Here is a 17609-nt window from a genome sequence, read left to right as displayed (position 1 = left end):
ATCTACCACTTGCAGTCAATTTTGATATTCTAGGTATTTTCAACTGGCCAGAATTTTAAAATTGCAGTGGACATCAGGTACTGAGGAGTTAAGTCATTGAGTTTTTATGTTCGCATTAAGATTTAAAAATGTATGCAATGTTTAAAAGGGAGCCAGAGCAGTGCTGACAGAACTGGGCAAATATTGTCATACTTCCTACTTGTAAGAATTCTAGCTGCTGTGTTTTGGATAAGCTGGAGTTTGTTCTTTAATCCTGCAGGGCAGCCACCCAGTACAGCATTACAATAATCCAGCCTTGAGATCGTTAAAGCATTAATTAACTGTTCTGCATTTGACATTGGGAGCATATGTCGCAATGTATTTTTAAAATTGAAAAATGCAGTTTCACAAATGTTAGAAATGTGGCTTTCTAATGAAAAATTGCTTTCAAATAGCACACCCAAGTTCCGAACTGAGAATGTAGACTTGACAGAGCAGCCAAGAAGTATTAGAGGGTGTTCTATAGGAAATTGCTAGTCTTCAGATTTTTTTTGTCAACAATGTCCTCTGTTTTTGTGAATTGATTCGTCAGGCTGCGAAGAAATTCAGAACTAAGTATCATCATCATAATATTATTTCCCAAGGGTAGCATGCACAGGGTGAAAAGCAAAGTCTTAGAAATTGAGCCATACTGAAATTGTGATCAATATAAGTTTCATTTACTGCTACAAAATGATGATGCTCGGATAAGTACGATTTGAATCTTGTCAATGCAATTTCACTAATGCCAACATGATTTTTGAGACTATTCAAAAGTATGTTGTGGTTGATGGTATCAAATGCAGCAGTTTGAAAGTTTTTGGGGCATATTTTTTTGACAAAGATGAATAAGTAATATTAAGAAGAGGATCTACGGAAGTATTGGAGAAGTATGACTTGTCTCTGATAGTGGTCTATTAATCTTGTAAGTAAACAGGTACACACCCCAGTCACTCAAATTTCTGTTCCCTGAAGAACAGATGTCTTATAAAGGAATTGTATGTTTTTGCTTTTGATGTGTTATCACTGCTCGCAATACAAGATTACTTGTCAAAGTAAATGAACATGAAACATTTGAGTTGCAGTTTTTATTAGCTTGTACAGCTCATATTGTGATACGTGACACAATAAAATGGCTTGTAATATTCCTGTAAATACTGTAGGTATATAAATGTAGATAAATGTTATCTTGTTTTGTGATATTTTTTTTTTTTTTTTGGCCAAACACTTCAGAAATTGAGTAAAAAATATCTATTTTTCATATTTCCTGACAACTAGGTGGCACTGTGCATGTATCAGGTCCACATTTTTCTTGCCGTAAAAATGAGTGCAGCCATTTGTAAATTCTATGAGTCTATGAAAAATTGCTTTTTGACGTATTATGATGACAGTTACCAGGTTCTGTGTCAATACACTAAAACATTGTGGAGAGACTGCCTCAAGACTAATCTACCTGAATTCCATAACGATTTGTCAGCATGGTCTGTCATTTTTTTTTTTTTTTTTGTGAACAGAAGAGCAATGGTCTAGAAAGACTTTGAAGAATAATTTTGAAATTTGAAAAAAAATTATTTCATTCCTAGCCCTTAAGGCTCAAAAGTATTAGCCTAAAAAAAATGTAATTTTGAGCTGATGTGGCATTAGAAGGTTTGTGATATGAGCTATGGGCTACCATAGACTTCCATGGCGGAAGATGAATAATAATAATAATTTAAAAAAAAAAACTCTATTACAAGAGTCAATAAGAGTTAATACATATTTCTGTTGATAAGAAAATCCTTACAAATACATACGGTTCAGGTACGTTCACTGCTTGGACCCCTAATTAATAATGAAAATGTGAGTATTGCAAATGTAACCCTATTTTCCATAAATGCACTACATTTAATTATGTAAAAGTAATATGCAGAAACATTCCTTACAATGTAGGTCTTAAGTTTGTGGTGAATATATTCTACACCAGGGGCCTGTCAAGTGAGGATCACAAGAAGCGTGGTAGGCAAAACGAAAGATGCCTCTCTGTAACGGACAGCTGCGGGAACGAAATCCATGTTCAGGTCTGACCACACATCTCCCCACAAAGTCATCATATTTTACATCACTGTCCCAAACCTCAAATATGAGTTCATGACCAAGCTCAATTGATCCAAAATAAAAAATGGTGTTCCATTCTGGATAATTATCATTCATAACCACCTCAGTCTCCTTATATATACACCATTGTACCAGATTTTCACTAAACCATCAGTGGCTGAGAAGTAATCTTCGTTCATTCCTGTGGCACGTAGCACAAACACTACTAACTCGCCACGGCCAGCTCGTATAGGACAGCAGTTTTAGTCTAGATTTGGTGTTTGTGAGCATCCTCGATTCTCCTTTTGATTTACAGAAAGCATGTTTTCTTCTATATACTCTGTTATTGCACTCTTCAGATTGGCACTAACCTCAGGATCAGCCACCAGATGATGAAGAGGGAAAATTGCATATGATATAACATCAGGATTGTCATGCAAGCTCTTCACCCAGTTTGAGTATGCTTCAGCTGGGCTTTGGTTTAAAACTAGGTCTGGAAAGTATTTCTCACCTCCCAGCACCTCTATCTTGTGTGTCATGAAGCCCTGGTAGAATCCCATGTCTATGTTATCTTTAAGGATTTGAGAGCATTTTTTGGAAAGCGAGGCATTAGCTGGAAGGAACCCCAAAGTCATCTTTAACTCAATGTTCAGACAGTTCTTGATATCAGTTTTGAGAAGCCCTTCAGGGTTGCAAGACAAGTTCGAAAAGCTGTGACCCGCCTCACTCGCCCTCCCAGATGGACTTGACGTATGTAGTGAGTGCCGTAAGTATCTATAGTCCTTCGGTACTTAGGTTTTGTTTTGACATCATATTGTGTCGGAAGCTGCTGGAGATGTTTTGAGAATTCAGTGCTGAGCTCTGGGTGGTCTGTAACTCTGTAACTGCAAATGTAGAAAAATAAGTAGTTATGTGTCAGCATTCTGTAAGTGTGATTTTTTTTAAATAAAACTTCCTTATGTTTGGTTTTCAGTGTTATTTTACCCAATTTAGTCAAAGGAAAGAGGAAAGTACTTATTTGCATTAATTGTTTGTAGATTCCACTTGTTTTGACATTTTGTTATCCATGCAATTTATTAAACCAAAGATGTCAAACTCAGTTCCTGGAGAGCCACAGCCCTACAGCAGCTGGGTTTGCACCCCTGAATCAGACATTTCTGAGGGGGTGTTTACACAACACCATTTTCAACTAAAGAAAACTTTTTATGCATTTTGGCCATTTATTTACAAGACAATGGCGTTTTGAGGCTCTGAGAACTGAAACTTTTGAAAACGTATTTCAAATTGCAAGTCTTCCTCTGAAACACAAAAATGCAAATTTGTGAAAATGGTAACGTCATGCACATGTGTATTACATATTGTGACGGGAGGAGCCAACGACAGACACAGTGGGTGTGGCGTCAGGCCTCGGAGGGGCTTTTATTAAACAAAATTACTAAAATAAAGTGTCCAGGGGAAGAAGTGTCCAACAAAACGGGGAGATCTGATATCCTCGTTGTGCTGCGGGGCTCGTGAAGGAGGGCAGTGTTCCAAAGGGGAAGGGTCCAGGGAAGCGGCGGCTCTTCCTCTTCTTCCTCGGCCTTTGGCGGGACTTGATCGGCCCGGCATCCTGGCCCGACGGCCGTAATACGGGTGCGGCGTTCTCCCGGACCGCGAGTTCTGCAGCTCACATCTCCGGTGGCGCGATGTCCCTCTACGCACACTTCCTGGACCCACGAGGACACCAGCGTGCATGCACGGGGGGAAGAGACCAGTCTCTCGAGGAGAGGCGCGCTGGGCATTTAACAGCGGCAGTGATGAGGCTTCATTCAGTCCAGCTGTGCCTCATCACACGCCGCCAGCCCGCGTTGATCCCACGCCCCTCCTCTCATCCACCCACTCCAGTCGGGAGCCTGGTGAAGGGCGGCGAATAAGGGACGGGGTGGTGATGATGATGAGGGGGGAGGGCCACCGATCCATCACAATATTTTCATGTTGTTTCTTTAAAAGTATCATTGCCAACTACTGGTCTGGTATGCATAATACAGCATTTAAAGGCGTTTTTGCAGATCCGTGTGAACGGGGATTTTTTGACCTCTTGAAAAATGCAAAGGAAAAACTTTTCCATTTTTATCACATTGTTGTCGTGTAAACTTACCCTAAGTGTGGCTTTAACCCTCAAGCATCCTTCGTATAGCAGGCCTTAATTTGTCATTCGTGGACAAATTTGGGCACAAAGGCCTCAGCTGTGATCCCAATTTTTATTAAATAAATAAATGTCATATCACTGTCTTCGATAAAATAAAAACTAGCAATGTATGCAGTTTTTTGTGATTTTTGGGGGGGGTTTTTACACCTCTAAAAGTACCATATTTTTTATGTTATATTTAATATTTCTTATACTTCAGTAAAAAAAAAAAAAAAAAAAATCATTCCAGTAAGTTCAGACAGTCAAAACCTAAAATTTTGGTGAGTTTGGTGACATATGATGGTATAAAAATATAAAAATATCAATAGCCACTATATGGCTGTAGTATACTCAACAGCTGCATATGGGCTGAAATCAATAAACCATTGTTGTAATAAACTTAACCTCTTAAATTTTAGATTTTATCACAAGTTAAAAGTGTTAAAAGAAAATTATAATAATAATTATTTTGTGTTGGGTGAGACTATTCAAATATGTTTACAGACAAATCTGACCATTCTGTAGGAAAAGACAAAGTAGGAGACAGAGTAATCATTTATTTCTAACAAAAAAACATCAAATTTCAATAATCCAAAAAATTAAAATGGAACCAAATGGTGCCAAACAGGTAAGAATAAACAATAAACCTAGCAAGTTGCATGTTCCAGACATTTTATTTTTATTTTTTTACATTTTCGTCAACAAATCTTGCAGTCAGACTTTGAAGTAAGTGTGCGCGCGCTCGTGTGTGTGTGTGTGTGTGTGTGTGTGTGTGCACGCACAGTGGCTGAGTGGCACAAAACAAAAAAAAAGTCAATGGCTCATTCAATTCTTTGGTTTTGTATGTGTGAGTGACTGTTTTCATTCGACAAAATTAACATAAAAAACTTGCTGTGTAATCCACATTTTTCTTGCCGTAAAAATGAGCGCAGCCAATTGTAAATTCTATGAGTCTAGCTTCCGGTCTCATCTGCGTCCAGTTATTTTTAGCTGTACAAAGCCCAGGCCAGTTTTGCTGCTTGATATTGAAAATTGGTGTGTCTTTTCATATTATTTTAATGTATTATCTTAATTATGAACACACTGTAGTGCAAACAGTTTTACTGTTTACTACACGTTGTTATTCTGGGGAAGTCGTGGCCTAATGGTTAGAGAGTCGGACTCGTAATCCAAAGGTTGCGAGTTTGAGTTGGGCCGGCAGGAATTGTAGGTGGGGGGAGTGAATGTCCAGCGCTCTCTCCACCCTCAATACCACGACTGAGGTGCCCTTGAGCAAGGCACCGAACCCCCAACTGCTCCCCGGGCGCCGCAGCATAAATGGCTGCCCACTGCTCCGGGTGTGTGTTCACAGTGTGTGTGTGTTCACTGCTGTGTGTGTGCAGGTTGGATGGGTTAAATGCAGAGCACAAATTCTGAGTACGGGTCACCATACCTGGCCATATGTCACTTCACTTTCACTTTCACTTTTTTCACTTCACTTTCACTTTCACTTTCACTTTTTTTATTCTCCTTGTTATTTACCTATAGCGGTTAATGAACCGGAAGTCTCACCCATAGGCTTACTTCCGCGTTAAAGAAAAAGGTGGATCGGCTCATTCAATGCTTTGGGTCTGTGCGTTTGTGTGTGTGTGTGTGAGTTCACTTCATTTATGTGTATGTAGGCCAGCGATTCTCAATTCCAGTCCTCGCACCCCCGCTCTGCACATTTTGTGTGTATCTCTTATCGCTTCAGACGTTTGGTCTATTCGAACTTAAGTGCCCTGCGAAGTGGACATCACCGGATATTCCGCCATGATTCCAGTTCGAAGCGAGCGTATATGTTTCATTTAAAGGTCATTAAAGTGTACAAGACGTGAATTTAAATTGTATTTATTTACGCATGCATTTGTCACACCACACTTCTCTAGTAAGTTTCGTCGGTTTGTGAAGACGCTGCAGGCAGTGGCGTTGCACAAAAAAAAAAAATCAGAAGAAGTAAATTTCAATGGATTTCCCCTGCACAGGGAGTAGGGAGCAATGAACACTGTGTAGGGAGCATGTCAATCGGAACATTGATCTGCATTGTGTTGGATTTATTGATTTTTATTGGGCAAATAAAAAATGAAAAAATGCTTTGAATTTTAGTATTTTCCATTCATTTCCTATGGGTGCCCATTTTTGGGCACGAATGACAAATTAAGGAGTTTTTTTCCCCTACGACTTAACGTTGTTGAATCGCGTCCTCTTTGTGTGTGTGTGTGTGTGTGTGTACAGGTTGCAAACTTACCAAGCCAAGTCTTGAACTGCTCAGATTAAGGAAACTATTTAAAAAAAAAAAAAGATTTTGCCCAAATTTGTCCCGAATGACGATTGAGGGTTAAGTGTCCAAATACTTTTTGCACCTCACACATACAGAGCTAAAGATGACTTTCCCAATGGTCTCATCTTGGTATAGTACCAAGAATGTGTAGGATAATTTGGGTATTACTTCACAAGAGGAGTTCATGAATAATCGTGTGTTAATACCTAAATTATATATTACTCTAGGTATTGGACATAGATCAATGTTGATACTTTTTTACAATTATCCTAATCATCTAGAAAGGTTGTATACATGTTCAGCGATATTGAGAGATGGTCCAGTCTTCACAGTCTGTTGTGGGCCCATGGCAACACAAAACATCAAGGAGTCATGAACTCATGGGCTTACCTGTAATATGTGCAGCTGAGCTCATGGAGGGCAAATATTGCCTTATCCATTGCATTTTGAGATTGGGCAAATTGAGCAATATCTGAACGGCTCCCTCCAAAATCACTTTTCATATGTCATCCAGGCTAAGGTCAATTTCCCATTTATTGATGTGAGACGTTGAACTCTTCATTAGGGAGTCAACAGAATGATGAAGAGCACTAGAAAGCTGACGTGTATAGCGGCTGAAGTAACGCCAGTCCCTCACAACCGAGGGAAGTTTCTGCATCTGCCCTCCCTGAAAGTGGTTTTTGCAGACTGTACATGTGCCATTATCCATGTGTGACTTGACATTGATCAAAAAGGCACCTTTACGGCGCATCGTGACAACATCAAAGCCTTCGCCCGCCAGGTTGTAACCAGGCACAAATGCAACATTCTGTTAAAGCTGTTACACCACAATATTGATATACCTCATAAAAGTCCTTTTCTCTGTTCTTCTCTCAAAAATATTTTGTCTTCATGAAATTCTATTGATGTAATATCACTTCCTGGCATTCTGCTAATGCTGAAAAGACACACCTTGTGGAAACGTGGCATTTGGCAAGGAATGTCTTCCTTTTAGGCCTTTTCTTCTTCCTATTTGTCATCCAGTGAATCGTTTGTTTTTGATCTTTTTTTTCAGCTGTGCAATGGGGGAGGGTTCTCACAAGACTTTGCATAAGGGAATGAGGAAGAAGTGCAAGTTCAAGATTAATGAGATTCAGGACATAGGGATCAAAATATGTGGCACTGCACTCAATTTTTTATTTTTTTTTATTTGATCTTTAGGACTGACCTCACTGTTTTTTTGCAAGTAATGAAATGCCGTCAGTTATGCTGATACTTTGTTTAGTTAGTCAGTTTTCATTCAATATTCAATGCATATGCATATGTCTAAAAAATGTTGACTCCCTCATGGTGAAAGTTCAAGCTATATGTGAGCATAAATGTATGAATTCAGACACTGCTGTACACACTACTGTGCTATGTGATGTTATGTTGCCCCCCACAAAAAGAAAAAAAAATTGTAGGTTTGTTGCCTCTCTAAACAAATCTTAAGTCTTATTCAAACATTTTAGCTTCTCTAGGATTGGTCTCATCAACAAATACAATACAAATTGTGAGATCTTTGTGTTCCTCCTGTCGACTCGGGCTGGGGGGCAGGGAATCAACCTCGCCTCTACAAACACAGTGATACTGCATGACATTGATTGCAATCCATTCAATGATAAACAAGCAGAGGACCGCTGTCATCAAATGGGGCAAACCAGGTAAGTATAATCAAAAGGAAATGGAGATTGCCATAAAGAAGGGAATTTAGTTCCTGATAATGATTTTGCATTGCAGAACAGTGCAGGTGATCAAGCTCATCAGCAGAGATTCGACTGAGGCATGCATGCTCCTTGTGGGACAGGAGAAGCTGAAACTGGAACAGGACATGACTATATCAAACCTACAAGTCACAATTTACAAGATGAACCTCATAATGTCCTCCATCTTAGTGGTAGGGTGTGGTATTACCCAAATGTTTCATATATTAAATAATCATATGATTCATTCCTGTTTTTTTTTATTATTATTATTACCATAAATTATAGGTACAGAGCCTCAGACTGTCACATTTCGGTCGTTGCAGAGAGAACACAGGAGTCACAAGTATCACAAACCGTCTTTATTGAAGAAACACAGGAGAGAATCCAACAGGGAAACAGGAGCAAATGCACCAACACAACGAGTAGACCCGACAGGGGAGAATCACACAGACAGGAACTTAAATACACAGGATAATTAATTTAATGCAGGTGCAGGACAGAAACATGACCAAATTAGGGAACACTGAACAGAAACAGGGGCAGAACAGGTCCATGATCCTGATATATCGCCCCCCTCCCGGAAGGCGCGTCCTCGTGCCGTAGAACAACAGAGGGGGGGGCACAGGTGGGACCTAAGGAGGAGGGTCAGGAGGAGGATGGATCTCCGGGAGGAGGACGACAGGCAGAGACAAGGGAGGCAATGAAAGAGGAAGGAGCCAGGGAGGAGACAGGAGGGGCCCAGAACAGGAGGAGCACAGCAGGACCCAGGCCACAGCCATAACGGTGGCCCATGGTGGAGCCGACGGAGGGAGGAGCCATGGAGGAGGAATGGCTGCCAACTCCAGTGGGCCAACCAAAGGAGCAGGTGTTGGAGGAGCCCGAGGCGGAGACAGAGAGCCAATGAGCCAGGTGGATGCCGAGGATCCGGGGGGCCAGGGTGGAGCTGAGGGCTCTGGTGACCGAGCGACTGAGGACCAAGGTGGAGCTGGTGGGAGGAAGGAGCCCAACAGAGCCGGGAGGACGGAGTGACGAGGTGCAGCCGGAGGAGCGGAGTCCTAAGGCGATGGCGGGTCGACGCCCGACCAAGGCAGAGCCAGAGGGACGAGGGAGCCCAGTGGAGCTGGTGGATCGACGGGTGATGGTGGCGGCGAGGGAGCTAGGAGACGAGGTGGAGCCGCTGGGTCTACGGGCCGAGGCGGAGTCCGGGCCTCGGAGGCTGGAGACAGAGGTGAGGGATACTCCGATTAAGGCGACGCTGCAGGATGGCAGTCCCGTGGAATTCGCACTGTATTGATGATGGGCTGAGGGTGAGCAGAGGGGCTGCCAGATGACAGCGGAGGAGAAGGCAGGAGCAGGCAGATGGGTGTGCATTCGTGAGCCTCCAGGCTCTCAGGGCTGCCCTTCAGGATCAAAGCCCTGATCCTGGTTTCGGCTCTATCTCCAGGGCGATCCTCCGCTCAGTCGCTCAACGTTGCGCTGGCTCGTTGATCGCAGCGGGATTAGGCTCTCTGTCATCGGTGGGCTCAGGCTGATGCTTCGCACCATGGGGAGATGGTGGGCTGGGCACTGGGTCGGAAGTGGAACTGGCGAGATTCTCCAGGGAACAGGCTGGGAACGGAGATCCGTTTCTCGCCAGAGTCCACTCCACAAAGGTGGCGAAATTCGCTCGAGGACCATCTTTGGACGACAGCGCTCTGCACGAGATGTTTAAACTGGCGTCATAGAACGCACAGAGCGCGTCGACCTGGTTAGAGCAGTGAGGACCAGGAACAGCAATCGGCCCTCGAGCAATCTCTCCCCCTGCTCCAGCAGGAGGAGGAAGTATTCCGGATGGGAGAGGGGATCCATGGAACACAACGGGGAAAAAAAGACACTGGGTAAAAAGAGAAACAAAAACGGAGGGTAGACACATGGAGGTAACTATTTAGGTCGGGTCTTCTGTCACATTTCGGTCGTTGCAGAGAGAACACAGGAGTCACAAGTATCACAAACCGTCTTTATTGACGAAACACAGGGGAGAATCCAACAGGGAAACAGGAGCAAATGCACCAACACAACGAGTAGACCCGACAGGGGAGAATCACACAGACAGGAACTTAAATACACAGGATAATTAAACGCAGGTGCAGGGAATTAACTAATCAGACTGAACGAGGACAGGAACATGACCAAATTAGGGAACACTAAACAGAAACAGGGGCAAAACAGGTCCATGATCCTGACACAGACATAACATGCAGGAAAAAAATATTTATATCATGGCCATGAATTAATTCCCACGACTTACTAATTTGTCACTTCGCTTTAAGTAAATTATAAGCACGATTTACTAATTTGTTACCTTGTTTTAAGTAGTGCTGTCAAACCTAAGTAAGTGCATCCAAAATATGCGTGTTTTGTGTATATTTATTATGTATATATAAATACACACACATGCACTTATATGTTTAAGAAAAATATCTAAAATTGAAAAAACTAGAGAATAGGCAATTTATTGAAACTCAAATTCATTTTCAGGCTGTTCATCAGCTGATCAAAAGTTTAAGACCATAGCATTAAAAAATCTGCGCAAAAATATGGCTTTCATGTCATTGTCCTTCAGGCAGTCACACTGTCATGACCTCCTGATGGCAAAGGTCAAAAGTCTTTCTGTCTTTGAACGTGGCAGGATTGTTGAGCCGCACATGCAAGGGTGCGCACAACGCGCCATCGCTGCCGAGGTTGGACGCAGTAAGACTTAAATTTCTTAAAAGATCCTGAGAGTTATGGGACAAAAAAAGTCAAGTGGTAGACCCAAAAAGATCAGGGGAACACGCAAGATGGTCCAAAAGAGCGACGTTATTCTCCTGGAAGAAGTCCTTCATCAGGCGGTTGTTGTGAACTGCAGCATTGTCCTGTTGAAAGACCCAGTCATTACCACACAGATGAGGTTCCTCAGTCAAGAGGGATGCCCGCTGCAACATGTCCACATAGCCAGCCGCTGTTTGACGCCCCTGCACAACATGAAGCTACATTTTCCCATTGAAGGAAAAAGCACCCCAGATCATGATGGAGCCTCCTCCACTGTGCCGCATAGAAAACATCTCCAGTGGGATCTCCTTGTCATGCCAGTAACGTTGGAAGCCATCAGGCAGAGGTGTAAAGTATTGGAATAAATGTATCTAATTACTGTACTTGAGTATCTTTTCAGATACTTTGTAGTTGTACTGAGTATCAAAGATATTAACAACTTTTACTCTATACTTCACTACATTTTTGAATGAGTATCTGTACTCTTTACTCCACTACATTTGACATGAGTGTTGCAGTTACACATTACATTTTGCATGGTACCTAGCTTTTCTGCAGCAGTTTATTTCTGCTACAAAAGATGTGATATCGCCAACTACAGGGCACTGAAAGTACTATATTTTTGTTACATGTTCTCTATGCCTTCTCTTGGACTTTTATGTCACTTCCTGTCTCCCGTGGTGTTTGTAGTCAGTTTGTATCTTATCTTGTTAAGCTTGTTAGCCTCCTGTATATATATAGCCCTAGTGTTTCTTTAGTTCTTTGTGAGTTGTTGAATATAATGGTTGTCTGTTTGCCTGCCATTCTGTGCATTGTTCCCTTTGGTTTTGGTTTGTTGTTTGTTCTAGTTTTTCCATGAAATGCCTGCACATAGATCCATGCCTCTGCCTGTTTTCCCAGCTTCTCCACAACGTTACAGTTTTTGACTGGCATGTCTCTTCGACTAGTGCATCTTTGAGCCTATATTTAGTATAAGTAAAATACTTAAGTACTGTTAAAATGAATGAATGAATATCTTTATTGTCATTGTACAAGTACAATGAAATTGAAGAAAAGCAAACCTTTAAGGTAAAAAAAAACAACAAAAAAAAACAACTCAACATTCACAAGTTACATTCACATTTCTGCCGGTCATTGCACGTTCCCGTCTTATTGCACAGTAAGTGTACAGTAGATAATTACTAAGTGTTTAAATCTTTGTTGTGTTCAGTGCATTTATGACTCTGGGGTAGAAACTGGTTTTCAGTCTGTTAGTCCGAGTTTTCATTAATCTGTAACGTCTGCCTGAGGGCAGCAGTTCAAAGTGAATGTGTCCCTGGGTGAGATGGGTCTCTGAGAATATTATGTGCCTTCCTGAGACAGTGGGAACTACCGGTCTTCCAGGGAGGGGAGGGGGCGACCGATAATATTTTGGGCCATGTTGACAACCCTCTGAAGCGCCTTCCTCTCTGCGACTGTGCAGCTGGAAAACCACACACAGATGCAGTATGTGAGGATGCTCTCTATGGAGCAGTGGTAGAAGGACACCAGCAGTTTCTGTGTAAGCTGATTTTTCCCAAGAATTCTCAGAAAGTACAGTCTCTGATGTGCCTTCTTGATGGTAGCGGTGATGTTGGTGCTCCAGGTTAGGTCATCATCAAGGTGAACGCCCAGAAATCGGAAGGTGGAGGTCCTCTCCACACAGTCCCCATTGATGAACAGGGGCTGAATGTCCGTTTTCTTTCTCCTGTAGTCAATAATCAGTTCCTTGGTCTTGGTAATGTTCAGGGCCAGGTTGTTTTCTATACACCACACTGACAACTGCTCCACCTCCAGAGATGAGCCCCACCACGGTGGTATCATCAGCGAACTTGATGATGGTGTTGCTGGAGTGGGTGGGGGTGCAGTCATGGGTGAAAAGAAGGGGACTCAGCACACAGCCCTGGGGAGAATAAGGCATGAGGAGGAGTGGCGGCCTACCTTCACCTTCTGCGGGCGATTGGACAGAAAGTCCTTAATCCACAGGCAGATGGGATATTCCCAGTGATATATTCCCAGGTCTAACAGTTTGTTCACCAGTCTGTGGGAGGATGGTGTTAAATGCCGAGCTAAAGTCCACAAAGGGCAGCCGCATGTAGCTCCCCTGCTGCTCCAGGTCAAATAGAGCCGAGTGGAGAGCTGTGGCGATGGCGTCCTCCATGGACCTGTTGGCTTTGTTGGTGAACTGGTAAGGATTGAATCTGGGTGGGAGGGTTGAGACTATGTAGGTCCGGACCAGCTTCTTAAAGCACTTCGTAATGATAGGTGTGAGTGCAACTGGACGGTAGTCATTCAGACAGCTGATGGTGTTCTTCTTCGGGATTGGGATGATTATGGAGGTCTTCACTTCAGGTGTCACTGTCAGTGGCCGAGAGGTTGCTGGGTCTGTAGTTGGTCATGTGCTGGACCCCCTGCCACACCTGCCTGGGATTGTTACTCTGGAAGCAGTTCTCGATCCTCCTCCTCTAGCCAGCCTTAGCCTCTCTGATCCCTCTCTTCAGGTCAGCTCTGGCAGCACTATATAGCGCCCGATCGCCAGACCTGAAGGCTGTGTCCCTTTCCCTGAGCAGGCGCAGCACCTTTTTTGTCATCCAGGACTTTGTGTTGGGATAGACCCGGGTGTATTTGTCCACACTGACAGTGTCTGTGCAGTGCTTGATGTATCCCGGGACCGCTGCTGTGTACTGCTCCAGGTTCTGGTGTTCAAAAACCTCCCAGTCTCTTGACTCAAAGCAGTCCTGCAGAAGTCCTTCAGGCCAGGCTTTTACAATTTTGGTTATGGTAGGAGCTCTTTTCCGGACATGTAGTCTGACAGGCCCAGATGTGGTAGTGGTTTGGCCCTAAAGCTTGAGCTTGCTTGCTCTCTGATCGATTGCTTCAGTCTGTTGTGCTGCTGAGAGGTTTGTGATTGTAGCTCCGTGTACCTTCGCTTTTTATTGAATCTCTACTTTACTTTCACTCCCTTTTGTCTAAAGTGATAATACATAACTTAATTCCCACCATATTTCTGGTGTTATCTTTCAAACTAATCTAACTAATTTGATCGTTCGCTTTTAAAACCGCGAGTGCAGCTTGTTAGCCCGTTAACTCACGGTTCCATTTGCGTTTCTATTCGCGCCTATTATTGTTTTCTTTTTTCTTTTTTTTTCTCGCTCCGTTTTTCACGAGCTCATCAAACAACAGTGGTAAGTGGTAAGTTAAATTGGTATCATTCATCAATCACGGTGAGTAATGGCTTCTTCTCCTGCTATTGTTGTTTGCACTGTTTGCCACATGTACAGTTTATCTGTCTCTGTCAACAGCGAGGGATTCACATGTGATAAACGCAGGGAAATAGTTAGGCTGACAGAGAAGGTTTTAGAACTAGAGACACGCATCCAAACTTTAGTTGAGGATAGTAAGAATGTGAGGGCTGTAGATACTGCTTTGGATGCGACTAGCTCAGGGAGTCCTGTACATTGTTCGGTTTCGGTTGAGCCCGTGCAGCAGGGCAACTGGGTGACTGTGAGGCGGCCTAGTCGTGGGTCAAAACACCACTCTTCCATTCCGATCAAAACATCAAACAGGTTCTCCCCACTCAGTGAAGCACCCACTGAGAAACCTGATGAAAGTGCTCTAGTTATTGGCGATTCTATTGTACGGAACGTGAAAATAGAGACACCAGCCACCATAGTCCATTGTTTACCAGGAGCCAGAGCGCTTGACATCTTGGCAAATTTAAAAGTGCTGACTAATGCTAAACGTAAATTCAGTAAGATTGTTATCCACGTTGGCGCTAATGATGTTCGACCTCGCCAGTCGGAGATGACTAAAAATAATGTTAAAGAGGTGTGTGAACTTGCAAGTACGATGTCAGACACTGTAATATGCTCTGGTCCGCTCCCTGCTTATTGTGGCGATGAGATTCATAGCAGACTGTCGTCACTCAATGGCTGGATGTCTAAGTGGTGCCCACAAAATAACATAGGCTTTATAGACAATTGGAAGAATTTTTGGGGCAGACCTGACCTGTTGAAAAGAGATGGTGGAGATGGCCCCCCTCCTGGGGTGGTGCCGCTCTTCTTTCTAGAAATATGACACATAGTCTTACTGTGCGTTCACACCAGACGCGACTTGTGTGAATAAATCACGCTATTCGCGCGTAGTTGAACGCTTGAACATTTTGAGTTTACTCGCTTCATTCGCGCGTGAATTTCACTTCATAACAGACGCGAATTCGCGTCAAGGAGGGGCTTCTGCCAGGCGGCTCCATTCTCATTTCACTACACTGGTCCAATCACAAATAACAATTTTTTACTATACTATTGTGAGTGTATTTGCAATAGGATATAATTAGAATGAATGTACGTTTGCCATAAGTAGCCTATTCTAGTCTTAACATAGAAATAATATTTTTATGTAACAAATAGGCTATAAATTATGATTTACTATGTTGTGCACAAAGTAACAGTCCAAGCAAGATCCTTTTTATTCCTGTTTCTATAAAAGTACGAAGATGTATCGTACAGCGACGATGATTTTGTCCTCCACTGTTGTTTCGGATTTCTGCCTCCCTCGCTACGTCGTAATCACGTCACTACTAGAGCAAGCTCCTGATTGGTTAATGCGGCGCGTATTTTCGCCAAAGTTCAGATTTTTCAATGCCCGAAACGCTCAATTTGCGCCGCCTCAACCACGCCGCAAGATGTCTATTCGCGCCTTTGCATTGACTTAACATGTAAATCACTCGTGCTTAACGCTTCATTCGCGTCTGGTGTGAACGCACCTTTAGAGTTCGCATTTGACTAACTAACCTGACTAAGGTCAGGAAGCAGACAGACTGGCTAAACCGACCGTCTGCCCAGCCAACATTTCCACGTGGGCCCCATGTGGCTTTTTGATGGGCTGCCACTTGGACCCTACATGGGCAACCCAAATGGGACCCATACATTTTTGTCCATCGGCTCCACTTGGGCCCCATGTGTTAGCCCATAGGGGCACATGATGGGTCCATAGTGGGCTCTAAGTGGGGCCCATGTTGATTTTCATTATATGGGCCCACATGGGTCCCAAATTCATCTGGATAAAGTTAATATGCAAAATCATCTTTCAAACCACTTAAAGGTGCTGTATGTAGAATTGACACCGAGTGGTTGAACTAGGTATTGCAGTCCAAATTCAAAATATTGGAGACGGTTATTTTCACCCGGCCCCTCCTCCTCAGACTTGACGCACACGCAGGTTGCCAGATTAACGACATCAACAGGAAGGAGCGCACATGACGATGAATACAATTAAATACGCTGTGTTTTCCAGGAACTAGCAACCCGCGGTGCCGAAATACAATTGGGTAAACTGTCAGTGGGTGGGTTTCACAAACCATAACAAACACAGACATTCCAGGCCGGAATGCACATTTTCAAAGGAGAATAACTGACTGTAGCATTGTTTTTCAGATAAACAAGCATGTTAATTTAGCATGTTTCTTAAATATCTGCAAACGTATTATGGTATTTTTATGCTTTAGTAGAGTCAAAATCCTACATACAGCACCTTTAAGTTAAAATGTTTTTTTTGGAAACCTGTACCTGACCTGATTTGTTGATTTTATGTGGTGCTCAATACATTTTAAATTACATGATAAAATATTTCAACTGTGAAGAAAATGACTTCAACTCAATCTCTAAATCACATTTTTTATTGGGTAAAACAAAATATTAAACAAAAATAGACAAAAACACTTGAATAGATCAGGATAAAATTATATTCCTAGGCCTGTGCAGACTCCTCAGCTTCATACCTAAAAACAGTAAAGAAAAAAACAGAGAATAGGCATTTATTTTAAAATACTACTAAACATTTACAAGAGCATTAAAGGGATAGTTCACCCAAAAATGAAAATTCCGTCATCATTTACTCACCCTCAAGTAGTTCCAAACCTGTATGAATTTCTTTGTTCTGCCGAACACAAAGGAAGATATTTTGAAGAAAGTCTGTAACCAGGCTGTTTTGGGGTACCATCTGTTTCCTACATTCTTCAGAATATCTTCCTTTGTGTTCGGGCAGAACAAAGACATTCATACAGGTTTGGAACTACTTGAGGGTGAGTAAATGACAGAATTTTCATTTTTGGGTGAACTATCCCTTTAAAAGGCATGGGTGGTTATAATTAAGCTGTGCCAGTACTTTTCCCTATGTGACAAAACTATCACTTAAAGGGATAGTTATTACTAAAGGTAACATGAACAATTTAAAGGTGACACTATTCAGTTAAGAAATGTAATTATGTGCTAGGAGCTATTTTTGTAAAATAGCCTACATGATAATGCAACAGTTTGATCCAAAATACAGCAAAAGCAGTAATATTGTGAAATATTTTTACTATTTAAAATAACTACTTTCTATGTTAATGTGTTAAAATGTAATTTATTTCTGTGATCAAAGCTAAATTTTCAGCATCATTACTCCAGTCTTCTGTGTCACATGATCCTTCAGAAACTATTCTAATATGCTGATTTGCTGTTCAAGAAACATTTTTTTA

The 17609-nt window shown here is 42.4% G+C and overlaps 1 pseudogene; it reads right to left on the bottom strand.

Moving 5' to 3' along the window:
• Window positions 1-1950: 1950 nt before the first annotated feature.
• On the bottom strand, window positions 1951-7526 carry LOC131546100 (perforin-1-like; annotated as a pseudogene).
• Between the last annotated feature and the right edge of the window lie 10083 nt (window positions 7527-17609).

Source organism: Onychostoma macrolepis, chromosome 08 (genome assembly GCF_012432095.1).
Source record: "Onychostoma macrolepis isolate SWU-2019 chromosome 08, ASM1243209v1, whole genome shotgun sequence".
Taxonomy (NCBI): Eukaryota; Metazoa; Chordata; class Actinopteri; order Cypriniformes; family Cyprinidae; genus Onychostoma; species Onychostoma macrolepis.
The sequence above is the reverse complement of the archived record's forward strand: the minus strand, read 5'-3'. Positions and strand labels throughout refer to the sequence as shown.